Source organism: Ammodytes marinus, assembly GCF_949987685.1.
Source record: "Ammodytes marinus genome assembly, chromosome: 17".
In the NCBI taxonomy this organism is placed as follows: Eukaryota; Metazoa; Chordata; class Actinopteri; order Uranoscopiformes; family Ammodytidae; genus Ammodytes; species Ammodytes marinus.
The window spans coordinates 7,364,764-7,386,421 of NC_137221.1; the positions used below are offsets into that span (position 1 = coordinate 7,364,764).

The 21,658-nt window shown below is 40.6% G+C and overlaps 1 protein-coding gene across 1 annotated transcript in view; it reads right to left on the reverse strand.

Annotated features, from left to right (window-relative positions):
* Positions 1 to 21,658, reverse strand: part of zc3h12ab (zinc finger CCCH-type containing 12Ab) — a 184,661-nt gene that overhangs the window by 61,717 nt on the left and 101,286 nt on the right. The window lies entirely within an intron of this gene.

Genomic DNA, 21,658 nt, shown 5'->3' on the forward strand with positions numbered 1-21,658 from the left:
CATATTTTTCAAACGTTATCTATTTACCTAATATCCTAATATTGATGTTCCATTTACTTGGTTTATTCTTACTATTGTATCTGTAAATATGACACCTGTTGACACCATGAAGAAAGATCTCTCAAGTTTTTCGACTTAAAGGTCGATAGAGTTTTTGTATGATAGACAGATAGCTGCATAAATGAAATGATCTAGCCTTGACTTGACCTTGTAGGCCTATAACACTTCTACAGATAATACAAATATGTGTGTAAACTCACAGCCTCCAGAGGTCTGCAGGGTCAAAAGGATGATTTTTTCTTACACATAAAGAGCCTCTCTGTTTGGAATTCCCGACTTTCCCTAAACTCTGTGTCAGTTAGACCTTTGTCAGTGCAGCGATACAATCACAGTTTGGTCATATCAAAGACGGGGACTTCCTCAACTGCCCGCACAGCACTGTCCATGCAGGGGCTATTAATATCCTGGAGTGGTTACAGAAAATAAGCACAGCTGCCCTGCAGAACTGTCCTCCTTAACAATAGCCTCTTCTGTCAAGGGAAGGCCTTGCTGTTGGTCCTTGCCTTATCCAGGTTCATGGGGGGTTCCTGGGCTGTTTTTCTATCTGTCTTTCATATCATAAATAGATATTTTCTTGAATGCGGCCTTCCAAAGAAAGACAGTATTCATGCGGGAATGTGAATGCGAGTCTCCTATTTCTCTTGGCACACACTGAGGCATTTGGATAAAGATTGATGTGGCCTAAGTATTTATAGGGTGGCGGCCTTTGAACCTCCGCTTTTCTCTCTTCCCTGCGGCAGATATGCAAGTAACTGGCCATAAACGCTGTAAATAAACACAGCACAATGGATTTGGTGCCCAAGCTGTCCTGTGGAGATAAGCTCAATCTCATACACATATAACACCAGGCAGTTTCATTCAAACACCATTACTCTGCCAACAGCTTCTCGGCTCCCTAACAGACTATATTTCAGGATTTTCAATTAGGAGGCACTATGCATGGTTGTGAAATGTAAAATATGAGGCTATAATGTCCACTCATCTCACAGTCATTTGTATCAATAAAAGGCTGTTTTGTTTAAATCATTAATGCAATAAAGGTTTCAGGGAGACAGACCGCAGTTTTTAATGTTACTGCACTGCGTTGTTTTTAAATGTTACTGCACTGCGTTGGTTTGAACAAAACGGATGTTCTTCTCCACAGCTCCGACAAAAGGCGAGATCGCCACACACACACACACACACACACACACACACTGCTGGATGCTTTGTTTACACCACCGCACCATATGATGTTACATAACCAAGGCTGTTGCCACAGCAACGCCGAGACAACACCACCCAACCATCGTTAAATACACACATATAAACACACACGCCCTGTTCAAGGCAACAGGGCAGTCTCCAGCCACATGACTTGACTGGTTGATTTAACGCTCGCTAACAAGATGGCCTCTCTCTGGTGTCCGGGAAATGTTGCTCATGAGAGATATTTTACAGTCGCTATGGGGAAACATATCGACCTTGATGGCTCACCGCGGTGTTGTTTGATTAACAAATTAAACATTCTCCACATTTTAATACCAGGCTCTGAAACAATCCTGTTATTTATGGCTGTCAACAAACACTGCAATGTGATGGCTGCACAGCACAATATACAGGTGAAACTCGAAAAATTTGAATATCGTGCAAAAGTTCATTTATTTCAGTCATTCAACCTAAATGGTGAAACTAATATATCATATAGACTCATTACATTCAAAGTGAGATATTTCAAGCCTTTATTTGTTATAATTGTGATTATTATGGCTTAGAGCTTGTGAAAACCCCAAATTCAAAATCTCAGAAAATTTGAATATTACATAAAATCAATAAAAATAGGTTTTTAAATACAGAAATGTCGGCCTTCTAGAAAGTATAATCATGCATATGTACTAAGTACTTGGTTTGGGCCCTTTTTGCACGAATTATTGCCTAAATGCGGCGTGGCATGGATGCTATCAGCCTGTGGCACTGCTGAGGTGTTATGGAAGCCCAGGTTGCCTTGATAGAGGCCTTCAGCTCGTCTGTAGTGTTGGGTCTGGTGTGTCTCATCTGCCTCTTGACAATACTCCATAGTTTCTCTATTGGGTTCTGGTCAGGAGAGTTGTCTGGCCAATCAACACAGTAATACCATGGTCAGCCAAACAGTTACCAGTCGCTTATGGTACTGTGGGCAGGTGCAAAGTCTAGCTGGAAATGGAAATTGTCATCACCATAAAGCTTGTCAACAGACAGAAGCATGAAGTGCTCTAAAATCTCCTGGTAGACAGCTGTGGTGACTTTGGACTTGATAACACAGTGGACCAACACCATCAGATGACATGGTGCCTCAGATCATCACTGACTGTTGAAACTTGACAGTGGTCTTCAAGCCCCTTGGATTTTGTGCCCCTCCACTCTTCCTCTAGACTGTGGGACCTTGATTTCCATGAAAGGCAACATTTAATTTGGATCAGTGATGATTTGAGGTATCATGTCATCTGCTGCTGTTAGTCCACTGTGTTATCAAGTCCAAAGTCACCACAGCCATCTACCAGAAGATTTTAGAGCACTTCATGCTTCTGTCTGTTGACAAGCTTTATGGTGATGACAATTTCCATAGACTTGGCACCTGCTCACGGTACCATAAACCACTGGTAACTGGTTGACTGACCATGGTGTGCATGAATGGCCAGACAACTCTCCTGACCTGAACTCCATAGAGAAACTATGGACTATTGTCAAGAGGAAGATGATACACACCAGACCCAACAATACAGAGGAGCTGAAGGCCACTATCAAAGCAACCTGGGCTTCCATAACACCTCAGCAGTGCCACAGACTGATAGCATCCATGCCACACCGCATTGAGGCAAGAATTCATGCAAAAGGGGCCCAAACCAAGTACTTAGTACATATGCATGATTATACTTTCTAGAGGGCCGACATTTCTGTATTTAAAATAATTTTTTTATTGATTTTATGTAATATTCAAATTTTCTGAGATTTTGAATTTGGGGTTTTCATAAGCTGTAAGCCATAATAATCACAATTATAACAAATAAAGGCTTGAAATATCTCACTTTGAATGTAATGAGTCTATATAATATATCAGTTTCACCATTTTCTAATTTTTCGAGTTTCACCTGTACATGTTGTAATACCTTTTTTTCCACCTCAAGTATCATATCTTTTATTGAGCAATTCAATTTCACATACATTCCATGTATACATTCAGGACTAATTGTGTATGCGTACACAATTGTAATCTTCAGGAAATATGAACACTATGCACACAAAAAAAGAAAACAAAAAGTGAACACACAAAATTATGAAAACACAAAAGAAGGAAATAACAACAACTACTGAAAAACTAAAATAAAACATTGACCAGAATCCATGTTGTAAGACCTTGAATGTCAACAGTGTACATTATGTGAGCAATCAGCTCCGCTAGTTGACTTCAAGGTCAGGGAGGCTCTCCTGCATACAACAACAGCAGCATGCGTCCCCCCTGCACTAGAGCTGTCTGTGTGTGTTGAAGGGAACAGTGCTGAGTGCTCTCTCTGCTCTCTCAAGCCCCTTTCACGTGCCACCTGACCTGACAGTCCATCGAACCGGCTTCTGGTCATGGAGGCAGAAAATAGAATCTGTTGGCCGTCTCTGCTGCTGGATCTGTCAGCAAACTGATCAATTAAAAGCCTTTTCTTCTCCCATTCCTCCTTCCCCCGGGCAGTTACTTACTTCTCCCATCTCCAGTTTCAAAGGAAGCAGTCCAAAAGAATAAAGTTGACGTCCGCATTGTTCCATCTTTTATAAATAATGGAATGTCAGTCACGTAATAGCCACTTAAAAAAAATATATATATTTTTTTAGCCACACTGTTGGCATGGCTATATAGATATAACAATGTCAGTTGACACATTTCCACAACTATTTAAACATAAATTAAGATGAGAGACTCTACTGTTACCAATAAGGAACAGCATTATTTCTGTGCAGAAATAGAATCTTCTCAGATGTACTGTATATAAAGAAATTAAAACATATCGTGGCCTTGTGGAAATCTATCATCAAAGCAGAACAATCTCTGGGCACAGGTCCAGAGATGCTGATCAATAAAAAATAAACCTGGGAAGGACATGGTGGTGTGTGTGTGTGTGTGTGCGTGTGTGTGCGCGCGGACGTGATTGTTGGAGAACGTATGAAGGTATTCCCATGTCATCCATCATAGCTGTGCAGTGAATACGTGATGAGAGCTTCAGCTGCCTTTGTTTCACCTCTATAGACATTACTCAAACGGTGTATTATTGTGTGTACTGTATGTGTGGTGGAAACACTTCAGAGCTATTTAATATGGAGATTTTTTTTTGTTTGTGTAAATCTTCTTGGTTAGAGCTGGAACACACCCAAGCCGAAGCCACTTTTAAAGGCCGACTTTAGGCATTATACGGTATGTGGATTTGTATTTAATCAGTGGAGCAGGAGTGGAAAAATGTCGTTAAGTGAAAGATTTTATGCCCTACACTAATCCCTGGTGAGAAAATCACTTTGCCGAATGTCAGCTTTAAACGCAGCGTTTCTCGGAAAAAAACTATAGCTGATGTAGACCTTGTTTGTGTTCCTCCGTTCAACCCCAGAGGCCCAGTCCAGCTCTCAATACCCTGCGAAATGAGCCTTAAAGCCCCCGTAAACCCAAATCCACAAAAGCCTTCTATGTGATTTAGGGAGTTAGTTACATGATAGTTTAAGCATCTGAAAAGAGTTAGGCATATTTATCAATCCAAATCCAAAGATATTGTCATTTATGTTCTTATGACACAGCAAATTTTTTTAAACCAATCACGGCAGTTCTTTGCCCGAACATTCTATAAAAACACTGACTGTTGCTAGGGAGACTGTTTGATACACCGACATACTGTAGTTTTATAATATTTATGAACATTTATTTGCGATCAGATTTTTGTAAAAGCTTATTAAGACACTCAACTTGGATATCATATATTGAATTTAACTATTTTTAGACCAGGTTTCCAGAGGCTTTAAGAGGGAAAAGAAAGTTTCACTATTATAATGTCACACATATATTGTCCAGAGGGGGGAAAAATCTAATGTGTGTTAAGCCAACATCTTTATTTTCAGGGATATAATTGCCCTGCGTAGAGTCACTGCTACATACTTGGTGCCAGTGCATTTAATACAGTCCTTGCAGAGTTTCCATCCAGCTGCACATACAAACCAACAGATCACGGTAGCCTACGACTCAGAGCGGCGTCTGTGACGACACCTGGACACGGCAGCAGCAGCGTCCCTCAGTAGGATGTGGGTTGAGGGAGGGCCAGACCCCAAACCCCTGGTCATCTCAATCAGCCGAGTGTTTTCGGGAGAAGCCTGGTGTTGTGTCAACATTTCCAGTGACGTTACCCACAGAGGGAAAAATCCCTGCTGCTGTTGGGAAGGCCAGGCTGTGCTAATAAGGGAAAAAAGCGTTTAGAGTGTGTCGGCTTATATATATATGACAGTAAATACACCACTTTTTGAGCGGAGCAGAAGGAGCGGAAATTTGAAAATTTTAATTCCAGGGTGGAGTAGAAAAGAAATATTACAGAGAGCGGTTGTATTCTGTTACATAACTGAAGCTAAAATATATATTGTGATAGCTGTGCTAAAAACTAAACTCCACTAAACTTCCTCTGTATTTCTCAGTATGGCAGGGTTTACAAACTGGTGTTCAAAATCCAGGCGCCCAAGAAATGTTTCAGTTGTTGATTCTGCATCTTAGAAAAAACGTGGACATATAGCAGAAGTAATAAACTCCTTGCATGATCACCGAAGGCTGACATAACGTACATGTGCCGACAATGTTGTTGTAATTACTCAGGATTCCTCATGGGGGCGACATAAGTTACGCACTATAGCTTTAAGTACAAGGACATGTCATCTGTATTGTTTTTCACTAAATTACCATTTGAACTAGCTAGTGTAACTTTAGCTATTCGTAAATCTGTTGCTGTGGCAAAGCCTGAGTTACTTCTAAACAGTGTTACGGCACAAGCAAAATGTTGATACATAAAGAAGTACGCAGTTCGGAGTGATAAGTGATTCACAGTTTAGAATGAATGGAAAATATGTGATTATGCCAGCTGAACCAGTAGCTGTTTAGATAGTCACTTTGTTTAACTCTGGTGCAAGCAATAACAAGGAAAATATGAATAATAATTGTGACATAAGTTTGACTCATACTCAATCGTTTCAGGCTTTAGGCTGGATATATATAATTGGATTAAATGTAAAATAAAGAACTGAAAATTTAAACAACAGGACCATAATTGGAAAGAAACTTTTCCTGGTTGTGTGTCATAAATTGCATAAATATTTTGTGACATCACGTTTAACTGACGCACAGAAAGATCGCAGATGACTTATTGGAATACTGAAAGTAAACACGCTTTCCAATAACTAGCAAATGTTTTGTTAAGCATATAGTGTAAAGCATGAATCAAGCTAATGAGACAGCAATGTTTAAATACCTAAAGGTCGTCAAACCAATCAATGAGGTTGTGTATGCTTCTGAATGCAGTATTTCATGAGATATCTAGTGCTTAACAACACTTTTGACACATGGCTATTCCATCTTTTAAATCAAATGCTTCTGCCTTCCACATGTTTGAACTCTGAATTCCTGGAAAACATTTGCGGGAAGAAATAATATCTGGTAAATAATTTCAGCTGTATTGTTGCTACTTTTAGACCCTTAGCTGGAAAGGACAAGAAGGCTTGAAACAAAGGAACACTCTGAGTAAGCTTGGAAAAATGCTGCATTAGTGGTAGAGTGGAGGCGGAGCCGGAGGCAGCTCCCCTGGTCCTTCATACATCAGCTGATTTATGGGTTACACTCAGCACTTAATAACTTTCTACTGTCGCTGGAGCACGGGCCCTGGGGAGCGTCAGAGTACAGTGTGACGCTTAAAGCACAGAGCAAAGAGACCCAGAGGTCACTGTAGCCTACTAGGGAAACCTCCAGTAGCTAATGTAATGATCTATTAAAGGTGCACTATGCAGTTTTCAGAAAAGGTGGATTTGTTTACATTTGCAGAGCCTGCAGTTAGTTTACAAAACATATTTACTCCATGTAATTCTTAGTATTGAATAATTATTTGATCATAAATCAAAATTATTTTGAGGTCCCAGGAACCAAACGTAAGACTAGAATATGTTTGAAAAACATAACTGCGGGCCTTGCTATTGCAAATAACAACAGTGAAACAGTAACTTTTCAGGTATGGGTCTAGCTTCCAGGGATCCAATTTTCCTGATTACATTTTTTTTTTAGGATTTATATAGAGAATATACCTTAGAAAATATCCACTTCTCTGACACACCCAAAGTTACATAGTGCACCTTTAAGTGACTGGACATGCTGTGGGGGGGAACATGTCTGATGGGGTAAGAAACGTCCACACTCAGATGATCTGACAGGTTGTAAACAAACGCTCCCAGGTGGTAACTAGGATATACTGAAGGTCAAAGATAAACCATGGACATCTGTCACTGTTATCGGTGTTTATAACATTCAGTTGTGGGATTGTAATGATTAGTTTGTTTTGCTTTCTTTCTCGTCATTTAACTGTACGGTCATCTGACACTGGTGAGGAAATGAAACTTTGTCAGTAACTTGTGACACTTGAAATACAGTGTTTCCCCAAAGAGACCCGTGTGTGTGAGTGTAGAATATTTACACTTTCAAGGTCACACAGAATGCTCAAAATAGTTTGGAAATCTGACTATAATGCAACAATACATGCAGGCACATGACATCATTTTTAGCCCTCTCAAAAGTTTACAAAATGTATCGTATTTTATCTCAAATGATGGCAGAGTTTCTTCTAAATATCAAATCAAGTATATTTTTCAAAGCTTTTTTCTTTCACTTTTTCTTCTGCAATCTTCACTTTGAATAAATGCTTAAAGTGTGACCCTGTGACCTGGAAATGTGTTATTTTAAATTGTTTAAGTTGTATTAGGTGTAATTAACTCTTGATACAACTGCATTTATAGGTTTTCTTCTTCTCTCTGACAGAGAAACAATGCCTTGTCTTTGTAAGTTGTTTGAGGATGACACATGCATAGCAAACATACCGGATCATGTAGTCATTGTCTGAGCTTAAGTGTGACACAGGTTCATACTGTGTTCTCAGCTCTCATATGCCCCCTGTGGACTAAACCGGAACACATTTTAAGCAGCACTTCTAACACCTGCTTTCATGGTCAATCAATATCAGTAAGTCTTACAATATCATAATATTTGAAAAGAGATAGTTCTCAATCCTCTACCTCAGGGGTTTTCAAAGTGTGAGAGAGTGAGCCCCCCCTCAGAGAACAAATTTCGGCGGAGCCCCCCCCCCCCCCCCCAAAGAAATGTTCTAAATCCCTGTGTTTTGAAAGATCTTTTAATTATTTTACAAATTTAAACATATTTTTGAAACATTCTAAATTTTTTTTTGCGTTTTTAAACAAATGTTTTAATACATTTTAACATCTTAATCCAGTGTTTTAATCCTGCTTCCTTTAAGCATGGATAGTAGTGACTGAGTGTGCAGCGGAGTGAGAAAGATAGGCAGACAGACTTGCCCAAATTATTGACTAGTTAAATGTCATACACACACCCAGTGTTTTTTTTTGCTAGTGCCTCCAATGTCCTGCTGGAGGAAAATAGTAGCCAGTGGAGAACCAGACCCTCGTAGGGGGGTCCGGGGTATGCCCCCCCGGGAGATTTTTTTTTACCTTTTTAAAGTGAAATGCATGAATCTGGTGCACTTTGAGAGGAAAATTAAGAGGCTAAATATGAGGAATTGTGTGTGAACAAATAATTTGGAGACACTGAAAAATATTAATTTAAAATAAAAAAATGTATGCAGGGTCCTCTGGGTTGGGCTTGGTGCTCTTTTTCTTTAACAAGACATATTTCTCTGTAATATAATGAATGCATTTAGATGCAGTGAGAGGAACGAAGCAGAAGAACTATTGTCCAGCTATGCCGTGATCTTAATATAAAAAACACAAACTCATCCGCGCCCCCCCTGCCATAACCCCGCGCCCCCCCCCCCCCCCCACACACACAGTTTGAAAACCACTGCTCTACCTGATTAAATAACATCACTTTATAAACAACAAATATATTATATAAATCTTTTATATTTTTACTCCCTGGCAGCTGTGGTTAGTTTGCAGATAAAAGATTTTAAAACCTATAATGATCCAATAAAGTAAAATGTACAAATAGCTCTTCTTCAGTCGGCTACAATATTTAAATGCTGCTTATTATTATTCAGTACTGTAATAATACATATTTTAACATGTAAATATATATAGGCCTATATGTAACATTGACAAAGCTCATGTTGCAAATTGATGAGTAGTTTTACTTTTTCCCCCCTTAACTACTAATATGTGCATACTTTGCACAATCAACCCCTTAAAGCTTATTTTACCCTTATCAATCAAAATGACTTTATGACTGGAAAATCATCATATTCCACTCTCTGTGAAAGTATCACTATACTGTTTATTCCTTCTGAGTGTTTCGCTCTGTTGGTGGACACCAAAATCGGAGGAAAAAGTGTGTGAATATTGGATTTACAGAGACACGATTCCAATTTAATGACAAGGTTGCACCTGAAACTGCTGTGTGTGTAAAAAAAAAAGAAAGGTCACCACATCAACTTACATGGTGAATAATTAAGGTAAAGTCATTTGAAGAATTTTTTTTTCTTGTTTCCTCCCACCACTCAACAAATTAGATATTCAATGTCATATTTGATAACAGCTCCAACTGACTTGACTTAACACAGAAGCGGGGTTATAAGACTGTGGGTATAAGAGCTATAGCCCTCCGATGAGACCCACATTGATGAATTAATCATGCCTCGCCTCACACCTCCCACGCATCAGCTTATGTAACGTCAGCCACGCGTGGAGAACCATACGAGTGTGTGTACGTGGATGTATTTATATCCAGACTGGGATTGAGGGAACGGTGACTCATTCTCTTTGCTTTTTTATTTTTATCCTACATTCCGCCCACCCACCCATCACCTAGAAGAAGAACAAGAAGAAAGAGTATTGGTTTAGACATCTCCCAACTGTACAGTATGTTGTCGTACTTTCTCTGATCTCTTTGTTCCCCGAGCCCAATAATGGTGTGGTTTTTTTTCAGAATGATGTTGAAACTAAATATATACAGTTTAAGATAAATTTAGCCTCTTGTAAGGTAATTTTCTCTCATGTAACCAATGCTGCTTGGTTATATACTTAAAGTAAAGCTACAATCTTTGTTCTCCTCTCCGGACACTTGAGGAGGGAATCAAACTATTGATCCATCTTCAATGTGCAAATTTTTCAAGTGTGAAATTTGCATGTTGCCGGCTACGTTGGACCCCCTTTGTTTACATACCAACAAGAACTGATCAGATCTAATGCATAGGAACTTTGCCTGGTGCTAAGCAACCTGCAAGTTCCAATCACATCTGCCGTCACTTCACTGTCACATTCCTGCTCAACACAACTTCTGCACTAATCAGCATTTACCAGCAAACCAAACATTGGTGGAAAGGTCAGCGTACCAGCCAGCGCTCTGAGAGTAATAGTCTCTAGATAAAAGTGTCTGTGTCCCCCCCCTCTCCCCTTGTGAGTGAAAGTCACAGGATGGCAAAACCAAGTGCAAATCAGCAGCGACATCTCAGCGGTGGCTTGTTTGCCGCCTCTGACCCAACGCGTTCAATCAAAATGTCAGAGTCCCAGGCCCTGGCAGGAAGGCTGGACTCCGGCTGGAGGGGGCCTGATAGGGGGCCACCATTGTCCGCTCCATACTGAAGAAAAGACATCCTCCCTGTATGTGGCATTTAACATGGGATCTGTTTGTGTGGTGACTGGAGTAGGGCAACGATAGGTAGTTGGCTTGGTAGTATCATGGATTGGGACTTAATGTGCCAACTGGATCAAGGCCCATGGGGCTCTGAAGAGACTAAGGACAGCAAAAAAGCATAAAGACGACCAAAAAATGTAAAACCACTGCAAAAAATGCAGAAAGGTTAACTAAACAACACAAAATGACATATCCTTTGCTAGTCCAGGTCATAGGGCTTTAACATTCCTTTGGCGAGTGGCACATTGTCTCATTATCTGGCTATATGGCTCTAGACAATTTGAAGCTGCAAAAAGATGCAACATTACTTCAAATAGACACAATAGTACCAAGAAGAGATGCATTGTCTGTCGACGTTTTCTGTCTCTTTTATTCTTTGTAAACGTCTCATAGTGTGTTCATGGCGGTAGGTTATTTGTAGAGTAAGTCGTTTAAACGGCATCTCTATCAGTACATTTTACTGTTACTGAAAACAGTTTCCTACAGTTCTTGCATTTATACCATTCGTACCCAAACTGTGGCCCAATCTTGACCCTAGTTTGCTAACCCGCCCCGTGCTGTTACATAACTGTTCTGAAAGGATGTCGGAATCGGTCCTGAAGAGCAGGGACGACATACATTTCTACTGATGGGGGAAATCCATTATTGAGGAGGACGAAGCTTGCTCATAGCACAAGTGATTTGGATCAAGAAACCACCAGACACTTTGCAGTCATGACTGATTGAAACACGTTACGTAACCGAGAGAGACAGAGTGGATGAGCGGAGGAGGAAATCCTTTAGTCTTGTGTCTGAAAAGCATCTGACATACTCACTGTGGAGCCTGATGCTATCTGAGCTGTGAGACATGCCCTTTCTTATCGCTTTATGCTGGTTAAAATGTGTCGTCCTCTCTCTCTCTCACACACACACACACACACATACACACACACACACACACACACACACACACACACACACACACACACACACACACACACACACACACACTCTGCTAGAGATTCTTATCAAAACCCTGGATCGCTTTCGTCCCTCAGTTAAAGGAATAAAGGGAAACGAAGAAAAGGATGGAAGGCATTTCTGCGGATGTAAACATGTTTTGCCAAGAGGTTTGAGATGGAGTGACCTGGTTCAAATCCCATCAAAAACTTTTATTTCACATTTATTCACCCCCCCCCTCCCCCAACATTTATTGATTTTAACAACTTAACACAAACAAATTCATATGCATTAATCAGAATCTGTGTGTGTGCCAATAAACATAAGCACCAGAAAGATCTATTCTAAAACTGACAGGTAGCTGGTGCAGCGGCTTCAAGACAAGTGTTATATGTGCCCTCCATCTAGTTTTGTATAACTTGCAGTTGACTGATAACCTGTAATCCAGTTTTATAGTGATAAATGGATGCATTAGCTTTTCAGTCTCAAGAGAAAGATTGTACCTTATAGCAATGTCAATGGCTTTCTGTCTATATGTTTCTGCCCTGTGAGGGACTTGTAACCTGTCCATGATAAGTGGTTATATGAAGATAATGAATACATGGATGGATGGATAATTGAGCTGTCAGTCAACTGTTGTCACGTACATGAAGCCAACAGGTGTGATATGTGTGCAACCGTCACTCACTTTCCTCTGTATGAATAATGTTGAATCTTGAATGAACCAGAAAAGGCCACTTCACCTTCAGCAAAACCATTTTCTCCACGGTTTATTTTTCCAATTATTTCCTCCAGTTTGTGTGTGAGCATTTTCACTCCCACTGTGCCACAGGTGTGATAAGGCTAATACCTCCGATTTACAGGGGATCAGTGCGGCCTGGGTTGGATATTGACTTTGCTAAATGAGTGAAGGGTTCGTCAGTCCCAGAGGCTCGGAGGGTGAGTCACTGCGGGGGATCCCAGAGGAGGAGGATGCAAGGCGGGCGCAGGATGGCCAAAGCGTGAGGGGTACGATGCTGCTCTCTGGTGGATGTTATTGGGAATAACACTTCATGTGAAGTTTCAGTCTATTATTCTAGAAAACCTGTTGTACAGTAGTTGGAAATCTAATGATTGGTTATAAATGATCAGTTATATTAATCATTTTTTAATATATTTATTTAGGCTATTTGATAATACATTTTAAAAAGGGTTTTGATATTTACTAGTTTTGGCGTTGCAGACTCAAACAATGTTCGTACCTTGTCGGCTGAAGACAGGAACTATCACCCTCAGGGCTCGTAAAACTTAAAGATCCTTTTGTGATTATAAAAGCCACAACATAATGGTAAAATCAACTTAATTTTAAAATTGCTCATATATCAGCTCATATTAGCATCACATAATTGTCCTCAGATAATGACCTTGAGTGTGAAAGGTCCCAAAGACAAGAGACAGAGTTGTGTCCCTTAGAAATTAATAGGGAGAAAAAAAACATAAATAACGCACAATTTCAGGGCCGTTTTTGTAAAACTACTACGTTTTGTGGACCAACATAGCCATTACACCTTTGACTGTCAGACTGGGTTGGAGACAGAGATCTAGGCCAGTTCCTCTCATCGTCCCTCGCACGCGACCACCGTCCGTCGAGACAATAGTCAGAAACTAACGACAGGGAGGGAGGGACGCAGCGGGGGATCCCACATTGTTCCTACGGAGCAGGAGAAGCAGGGGAGTGACGGAGCAGACGCACTGCAGAACAATGATGGCAAAGAAAGAATGTATTTTTGCACAATTAAATCTCAGTGGACAAAAGGACGGACAGTAAAAACCACAGACAGGAAGAGATGGCGACGTCCAAAAACGTATTTTTATTATGTGTGTGTGTGTGTGTGTGTACATTTCCTGTAATGTGATGACTTTGAGTTAATTTATCGTCTAAAGTACCTCAACCTTAGTAACTTCTATTATAACTTTATCTTGAAATGGTTTGCAACAAATTAATCACAAGAATCTTGGCACTTCAAAGATATGTTGCATCAGTAACTTCTTAAAGCTATAGTGCGTAACTTTTTCATATAGCTGAATGTCGGTTACATTCAAGCCAAAAAGTTGATTAAGCCTTTCAGCTCCACAAAACTCGCTCTGTATTTCTCAGTATGGCAGCGATTACAAACTGGTGTGGCCCCCGACATTGGCGAATAAGCTCAAGAAGCGCCCACAAAATGTTTCAGTTGATGATTATACTGCCATGAAAAAAAACCTGGATATACGAAATAAAATGCAATGACGACTTACCTCAAGTTTTGCCGACGGTGTCGGTGTAATTACTCAGAATTCCTTACGGAGGCAACAGAAGTTACGCACTACAGTTTTAAACATAGCAGTTGTGTACATTGCAGACTTGTTTAGCCAACCTACGTTAAGTCAGGGCAAACAGGCGGGCCATCAGACTGTTGGGGGTTAATTTTAGCCATAAAAACATTTTTTTTAAGAACAAATTTCCTGTCTTGCTAATTAGAAACACTTTATTTCCATAGCCTACTAACATTAACTCTGCTTCTATTCTGATATATCCATCAAAAGGATCATTATCAAGCCAGTATATCTAAACACATCAACACACCTAAATATGGACTGGAAAAGATATAAAGGCCATTCTTTTCATTCTTTGGACTTCCATTGTGTTGTCACTGCAGGAGAAAAAGTTCGATGATAGCTATTACAATGCAGTAGATCACAGCCATTGGTCCAGACAGTGGGCTGCATGGGCCTCCTTTATTGGAGCCTGATGGTTTGGCCTGTTGTCTGTGCTTAATATACTGTACATTATGAGCGACGGGAGTCAAGGCAGCAAGCACAAAGGCGAGGTCAATAATGTGAAGTGATCTGCCGGGTCAAAAGACTTGGCCCGGGTCCAGCCATTGTGGAAGGGGTGTTTTTTTCAAAGCGAGGCATGCGATCATCTTGTCTGCACTCGTACTCAACTCTTGAGTATTTCCTGTGGAGGAATCAACGGGACAATAGCAGCGAACGGCGCAGTGCCCGGCGTGAAGCGAGGGAGAGAGACAGCTACGAGAGGTCAGGGCGCTTTGATTCATGATCGAATGTGAGGAGATTGCGAAAAGGTCGTGGCATAGTGTTTCAGGAAGTTTTGATGTAACTTCTCTCGGTTTGTCAAATGATATAACCGAGGTTTGGTTACATCAGTGACCGCCATTATGATACCAAAACGTTCTCCCTTGAAGACAGATATCAGAATCATGGCTTCCTCCTGCTGATTTATGCAAGTAATTAATATTGTAAAAATGTTTGACACTTAAAAGTTATAGTGCTTAACTTTTTCATATGCAGCTGAAAGCATACACAAAGAACTCAACAGTTTCCGTTCAAAGTCAAAATTTAGAGACCACTAAGAGAGAACCTCTCACTATCCCAGAGGGCGAGACAATGAGCAGCACAGAGCACTGGGGTCTCAGGGCATTTATAACCTCTTCACACCTGGGCTCAATTAGCCAATCAGTGCCACACACACCTGATTGTAGTGAGGGAATCAGTCACCATTCTGACAGGGCTAAAATATTCCGTGCCCTCATAGTATGAAACCCATGCATGATCACTGAGGGCTTACCTCATGTTGATGCACCAACAGTGTTGTTGTGATTACTCAGAACTTCGGTTCATGTGGGCAGACAGAAGTTACGCTTTATAACTTTAAGGTGACCAAACTTGACAAACAACATCTATAGTGAGCATTGTTTCCTAAATATCTATAAGTAAGCTAGCTTTGCCCATAGTCAGACTGTAAAAAGAATAACAGTTTTTTATTCAAAGGGGAAATGAGGTGTAAAGTCTGCCATGACCACAAGCACTGATGTTTAGATACAGGCTTCACATACTGCAGTGATTTTCTGTGAACCGTGCTGTACAGTACACCCGTGCATTTCCTCTACAGTTTACCAAACACTCATCAAACACTCACAAATACCACAAAGCCACATTCCCTGGCCTCTTATGAAAAGCTTCCTGCCCTCAAAGCGGCCGCTGACCCCTTATCAGCCCCGCTCAGCCTTCTCTCTCTTATTGGTCGTAAAAAAAAAAAAAAAAACTAAAAACCAGTGGAAACCAGCGGGCTCTGTTCCCCACCATTAAAAGAATAAAATAACAAAAAACAAGGTGATAACAACCCAAGACCCTTTGTCCTTTTGGAAACCCCCAAAGGGTGCTGATTAAATTCCATCACAGTTATTCATAGCAACTGTTGAGGTTAGGGTATGTTATCCATAAAAAGCTTTGGAGAATGAAAAAAAAAAAAAAAAAAAGTCAAATTCTTTTTCAAGTTGTGTAGGAAAAACACATCACACGGTTGGAATAGCAACGAAATGTCAAATCAGATATGGGAATATAGGCAATTGTGTCTGGGGTCTGAATTGTGTTGTGGTCGAGTCGTGGAGTCTCGGGGCACAATCAAAATGCTTTAGGAGGTCCTGCCCCCGGTCACACATCACTGACGAGGCATCACGTACTTGAAGCTTTTTTTGGGTTATTTTACCACCGAATGAAAATAGACAACTTCCTCAAGCCACGAAAGGAGGGCAGACAAAACATACAATTTGACTTCTCTATAAATGGTTGCTGCAGTAAAGCACGTATTAAGGCCTCCTCTCTCTGATGACACACACACACACACACACACACACGCACACACACACGCACACACGCACGCACGCACGCACGCACGCACGCACGCACACACACACACACACACACACAGTGCCAACAGGAGACAAGCCATGAATGTAAAGACAATAGAAACGGAGGCACAGAGATATTGACAAACTGGGCTTTGTGGTGCCAGCTTGGTGCCGCCTGTGATTGCATTCACACAAGGGCCGAAGACAGCAACTCATACTAATGAGTTTCCTGTATCTGATTTAATGGAAAAAGTTGTTTGCCAAACTTTTAGGTCATTCAGGGCGAGTGCTCCAGTCATTTTCAGATCTTTGAGCAGACAGATGGATTGAAATAAGTCTTATCTAATAAACAACAGAAAGTCTGCAGCATCTGTCACTTTAAGGTTGAGTGAAGTCGCCATCACAACTGCTTTTCAAGATCAGACAGTAGATTGATCTACAGGGAACACAGTAGACTTTCCCCTTCAAAGTGAAAATATACCGCTGAACTCAAACTACCCTGTTGAATGTGGACTTTTCAATTTAAAAAAACAACAACAAAAATGACAATGGTTAAAAAGAGTCAGCCCAGAAACTGAAGGAAGAGTGATGGTAAACCACAAGAGGTTTCGACACTATGAAAGTGAGAAAACAATCAGCTTCTGCATTTTAGGATAGTAAAAAACAGAACTCGGAAAAACAGCACTCATGAGCATTTATACTGCAAAAGATTTTATTTGATTTTATATCAACCGACTGTTGAGTATGTACAGGAGAAGAATTTGTACATAAATAGGCAATAGTTATAAATATCAGCTGTTGGGCTGGTACAAAAATTAAAAAAAGGTAACATATTGTACATTATCTACAAGTGCCACTTTTGGGATTTCTACAACATTGTCTATCTCGTTGGATTGTCCACATATAGTCCATTCACACGCGAGTTGAGCTGCACTGCACATGCAATCGCAGCAGGTTCATAGTACATGTGTCCGTTGAGGTGAGGGTGGGATGTGGCATTTGGATTACAGTAGCCGACGAAAGAAAGAAAAAGGATTATTGAGTTGAGGTGACTTGCTGCAGTTCGATGGCATTTTTAGAAATGATTAATATTACAATTATTAGTTGCTGGATGTCTCATTAGATATTGCAGCACACGCCCAAGTTCGCACTTAGCCACTTAGATGGTGGCTAAATCGCAGAACCTGGGGTGAAATAAACAATATTCACACTTTTCTGGGTGAAGATTTTGTTCACTACAGCTATATACAGCTCACGATGCACACAGTCACAACTTCAGGCCATTTCTTGCAGTCTCGTTGGCAGAAAAAAATAATTTTTTAACACATTAAATAAAAAAACACCTTTTTTGTAACAACACGCTGCTTCACTGAACACAGTGCCACTTACGCTTAGGTCCTTACCCTTTCTGACGCTTCAGGGGTCGACTGAAGAGTGTGAACAACCCTCGTCTGATGAAAATTAAATAAATTCATAATATAACCTGTTAAAAACTTCTCACAAGCACTGCAAACAACACTTGCATATCACCTCTCCTATGGAACCACACACACACACACACACACACACACACACACACACACACACACACACACACACACACACACACACACACACACACACACACACACACACACACACACACACACACACACACATCGACACCAACACACACACCAGGCCCGGTTCTAGACAGTTAGATTAGGGTGGGCCTGTAGAAATTTTAGGTGGGCACACTGGGCAGAGAGACCGAAGATGAATAGAAGAAGAAGACATTTTTTGCCCTTGTAAGATCTCTGCGTCTGCTTTTTGGCACATTTACTGTGAATTGTGTAGAACACAATATGCAAATAAACTTTGAGTGTTGCTGTGTAGGAGATTTGATTCTTGCATGTTTTTTTTCCAAAACGTTTATGAATAACATATAATATACATTATATACAACATAATGTATATTTGTTTTAATGGCAGTATTAACTGTAGGCAGCCTGAGCTGATAGAAGAGAAAGCTTTGGGACTGGGCAACCTGGATGGTGGTAGTCCAGAGCTATATACTATACACACTATATAGATATACTGTATAGTCTTTCAACTATTGGCTCAGATGTCCAGCTGGGTGAAAATAGGAGCCAGCCGAGGTCACGACCCTGCTAGGGGGTTCCGGAGGTATGCCCCCCCGGGAGATTTTTTTTTACCTTTTTAAAATGAAATGCATGAATCTGGTGCACTGTGAGAGGAAAATTAATAGGCTAAATCTGAGGAATTTTGTGTGAACAAATAATTTAGAGACACTGGGTCAGATGAATTAGAAGCTATTGAAGAAAGACACATGGATTTTCCATAGAAATATACATTTGAAATAAAATATTATGCAGGGTCGTCTGGGATGGGCTTGGTGCTCTTTTTCTTTTACGGGACATCTTTTTCTGTAATATAATGAATGCATTTAAATGCAGTGATTACATACTACATACTTTACATTTACATAATATGATGTTGATATCAAACACACAAACTAAAAAAAAAACTAAATAAAAAAAAATTGGGGGGGCCCCCCTGGCAGTCGGGACCCTAAGCAACCGCTCATTTTGCTTATGCCTCGGGCCGGCTCTGCTGATCAGTGACCACTATAAGCGGGTGGGTAACTTGGAGGCAGGCTGTCCTGCCCACCCAATAATACAATTAGAAGCAATGCATGGTAATGGTATATTCTTTAGTATTAATTAATTGTCTGAATTTTATTTGACATTTCCTTGGACAGCGAATGAACAGGTCCGTCCGATAGTGGGTCTGGACTTCCACCTAAACAGCCCACATTTGGGTGGGCACGGCCCACCCTGGCCCCTGTCTACCGCCGGCCCTGACACACACACACACACACACACACACACACACACACACACACACACACACACACACACACACACACACACACACACACACACACACACACACACACACACACACACACACACACACACACACACACACACACACACACACACACACACTTGGTCCCTGAATTTTGGCTAAAACATTCAAAACTGGTAATAAAAATGGACAATGTGCGTAGATCAATACATGGGATTCAGATGACTAACAATTGCATTTTGGCAGGGAGAATTGGGATATAAAACATTTCTGCATGTATCAAAACAAATCTGAAGCACTTTCATCATTTTAAAATCCACAATCATCTTCCAAGCAGTTCAGGCTGCCTTTTTCATTTATGTGCAATATCGCCCCCTTGTGTTCTGAGCTGGTACTGAAGGTGAGTTGTGTCGATTACATAACTCGTATAAATAAATACACACACAGCGTTTACCTTTAGAGCTACAGAACCACACGTCACACACGCACTTCAAGACACTATCATCCTTTTTTTTCTCTGTAGAATTCATATTAACTGAATTGGTAGGCCTTCAAGCCTAGGGGGGCGCGATATTCAAGCCATGTGCAAATGTTCCTAAAACTCATAATTTGTGGCTGTGGTATCAAAAAAAATGAAGTAAGATGATAAATAAAGCTAGACTGTGAGCGCTGCTTTGACACTACAACCTCACTGGGTTCAGAGCTGTGCACAAAATAAGTCAAAACACTTAAATAAAATCAGTCAATCTGTCAATTCTACTCTTCAATACTCAAACCACTGCATCAACACAATCAGAAACAGTTTTGAGCTAATGCAGTAGCTTCAAGCACATTCCGCATTGATGATCTGTTGCTTCACCAGAAGAAAATGATCAGTGTGTAAAAACTGTTAATAATACTGGCCACTGCATCGCACACTGCGTCATTTAAAACAAGGCGGGTTCATTTCAGTGCAATAATATGCAAAGTTAAACTTAAGGAACACGGGTTAATAAATAATAAATCAAAGAAAAGAAAAAGAGTGGAGCCACAGCAGAATGGCCGTGTGAGCAGCAGAATCCGTCCTGACCTTCTCCGGGTAAAGGAGGCTTTTCCACGGGGGGGATAGACGCTAGATGATGGTAGTCATACTACTGCGGGCCCAGGAAAGGCTGCACTCACAAACGTTATTATTACAGTAAATCTGCACCAGGACTCACACACACGTCCAAATACTTGATGTCAGAGCTGACTCTCTCAAGCAGCAAAAACAACCCTTTTTAATCACCGATACATCTTTCTTTAATACCCTGAATAAGAGGACCCTGGTCCTGATCTCACGCTAAGACCGCACCTGAATCAAAGCTGCTAAATGTAAATACGTATAGTACTTTGTGAGGGCTAGTCCAGGCCGGTCTCTGTCTGCTTTTAAAAGGAACGGTTCAACATTTTAGGAAATATGCTTATTATTTTGCCCGAGAGTTATGTGAGAAGATTGATACCACACCTGTAGCAGCTAATAACATAATAGCAGCCGATAAAATACATTATTGGCAAAAAGTAATTACGTTATTGGTTCAGAAATTGAATTATTTGAATGGCATGTTACTACAGTATGAATGGAAAAGTAATCACGTTATCAGCTATTATCACCTTATTGGCTGCTACACACTCATCAGGTCTTTGAGTTCAATATTAAGCTGGAGCCAGGAGACGGTTAGTTATGAATGAGATATGAGGTTCCATATCTCAATGTCCCGATTACAGTTTGAACGCTAAGCTAAGCTAAGATAAGCTAACCGTCTTTACCACACGGGCATGAGAGTGGCATCTTCTCATCTAAGTCTCGGTAAGAAAACAGACTGGCGTATATATATATTTCCCAATTTATCGAAAAAGTCCTCAAACTCCAATCGCAGTTCTCGTTGGCACTAACTCAATGATTCAACCTTTCAACAAGGCAACCTGAACGTGACGCTGATGCTGGTTTTTCTCCTGATTCCACACACCTCCTGAAGAGCGTCTCCAACGGTTACAAAGTGCTAAATTCATATAAGCTCGTGAGTTGTCGGATGGAAAAGGAATGATCGTGATTCTCCGTAGGAAATCTAGCTGATGAACAAATGTTGGGTTTGTCAAAAACCCCCGCCATCGCTCCTCAAACTTTTTTGTTTCTCATGCTGAAATCATCAGTTTATTTTTCTTCCCAAGAGAAAGCCTTTCGATAAGTCAGTGGCCTCGAAGGCATTTG